The sequence below is a fragment of the Poecilia latipinna genome, unplaced genomic scaffold (genome assembly GCF_001443285.1).
Source record: "Poecilia latipinna isolate Pla-1442-1.1 unplaced genomic scaffold, P_latipinna-1.0 Scaffold4881, whole genome shotgun sequence".
In the NCBI taxonomy this organism is placed as follows: Eukaryota; Metazoa; Chordata; class Actinopteri; order Cyprinodontiformes; family Poeciliidae; genus Poecilia; species Poecilia latipinna.
Genome location: NW_015117497.1, coordinates 8,073 through 9,961, shown reverse-complemented (window position 1 = coordinate 9,961; position 1,889 = coordinate 8,073). Strand labels below are relative to the sequence as shown.

At 38.5% G+C, this 1,889-nt stretch overlaps 1 long non-coding RNA gene across 1 annotated transcript in view; it reads right to left on the bottom strand.

Annotated features, from left to right (window-relative positions):
• Positions 1-1,231: 1,231 nt before the first annotated feature.
• LOC106943109 (uncharacterized) overlaps positions 1,232-1,889 on the bottom strand; it is a 7,870-nt gene continuing 7,212 nt past the window's right edge. Inside the window, exon 2 of the long non-coding RNA XR_001423821.1 lies at positions 1,232-1,518. This is a non-coding gene — a long non-coding RNA (uncharacterized LOC106943109). The remainder of the gene's footprint in view (positions 1,519-1,889) is intronic.

Sequence of the window (1,889 nt, the reverse complement as noted above, 5' to 3'; positions counted from 1 at the left end):
CCCCATGTCCACTGCAGCATCGTTGGAATCTTTTGGGTTGAGTGTGGGGCTGCAGTCGAATCAGAATCCCAGGTTGTGGGTAAACGAATCTTGTTCCTTTCTTGTGCAGCGAGCAGTCTCATCGTCCCGGGGTATCAGCACGCAGCCCTCCGTTGATTCTGCATCTCCATGTGTGCTCGACTCGAACGCTGCGGAACAAAGAACCCCGATCCTCCTGTCTGGTGTCTTTTTATTCTTATCAGCAGCCACACACATTCTTTCCTCACATGCGTTTTTCCTTGACGTCAACTGCCTTTTGGTTGGCCTCAACCTTCAGATGAACTTCCTTGTTCCCTTGGAGCTGAACTTTCTGAAGTTCTCTGATTGCCTTCTGCACCTGTTTCCTTCATGCATCTCAAAAAATCTCACTTCCTGTTTCTTCCGTACTGACTGCTTGGACAGATGATCTCATATCCATCACCATCTTGGAGACATGATGTCTGTTCTGATGACCTAATGTCTTGGTCACCTCTGCTCTCCTATCAGTTCCTCTTTCTCCCTGACTTTTCACCTACCATCTACCTCCAACACAACATCAGTGACCTTTAGTTACAGTTACATGTTACACCATTTCAAGTTCAATGTCAAAATCACATTTATAACCTTTTAGTTTCTCTGATTTAGCATTCACTTATAATATAATAACCATTACTTATTAGTTACTCTTATAATCATAATGTGTTATTACAAACATTTCTGAAAAGAAACCAAGAATAATCCATTATTCCAATCATTTGATACCATGTTACAGTTACTTCTTTCACCTGTAAGTACTTCCATAAGTATAAGAGTAAGTGTAAATATTCTTATAATCAAACCAACATCAACCACTGGTTAAACCAATATTAATTATTGGTTTAATCATAAGTTATCATTATTAATTTAAGTATTTTACTCTGGGTTTTATCCAATTCCTCAAAATGTTTAGATTTTATTCTTTAAATCTTTAATGCCTTGAAATGAGCACTCTAAACTATTTTTATTCACTGCAGGCTGGAAACTTCCTCTTTCTTCACTAAACCTGCTCTTCCTGTTCCATGACTCTCTTTCTGCCTGATTATGTTTTTTTATGATTAAATAGAAAAAAGTAGATTTAAAGCAAAGTTTGCAGGACACAATAACAACACACAACCAGATTACTTTTATTACCGTCTGACTCTACTGTTGGGTCTTGATATCACCTGTGTAATCAGTTTTATAGATCACTTTATTTATTGTTATTATTAAACTAAAATCTCCAGCATGGGAAAGTGGGATGAGCTCAACTTTTCTCGACAATATGCATTTGAATAACCAATTTCTGAAAAGTGTATGTAGCTGAAATACTAAATTTTGTTTAAATTTTTAATAATTTTTGAGTTTAAATTTTGATAGGAGTTGATTCCACAATCGGTTAATTCTGAAACATCTGAGGGTGAATCATCTTAACGCATTTCTATTTCTCTTTCTCTTTGGAGCTCAGAGACTGAGGCAGTGGACCTTATCTGAGCAGCTCCAGTGACCCTGAGCCTGGCTGAAACAACAAAAAGAAACAAAAAAAAAACAAACAAAAAGAGAAGCAACTCTTCATCTACATCACAAGCTACAGAAAAGACATTTAATTTATAATTATGTGAGCAAAAGGTGGCATACACTTCTATTTTCTTAATTTACTTTGCGTTTTACTCTAGTAGAGCTGCTTCCTGTGGTCTGACGGGGACCGTAGGGGCCGGGTTTTGCGGGTTCAGGGCCGTGTGAGGAGGTGATGAGATGTGGGATCGCGTGGCCTTGGCGTCAGGCCTCCGTTGTTCTTAGCCACTCTGACTTGGACATTTGCACTTTCTACACATGAATTGTGCCATCTTCTGCTG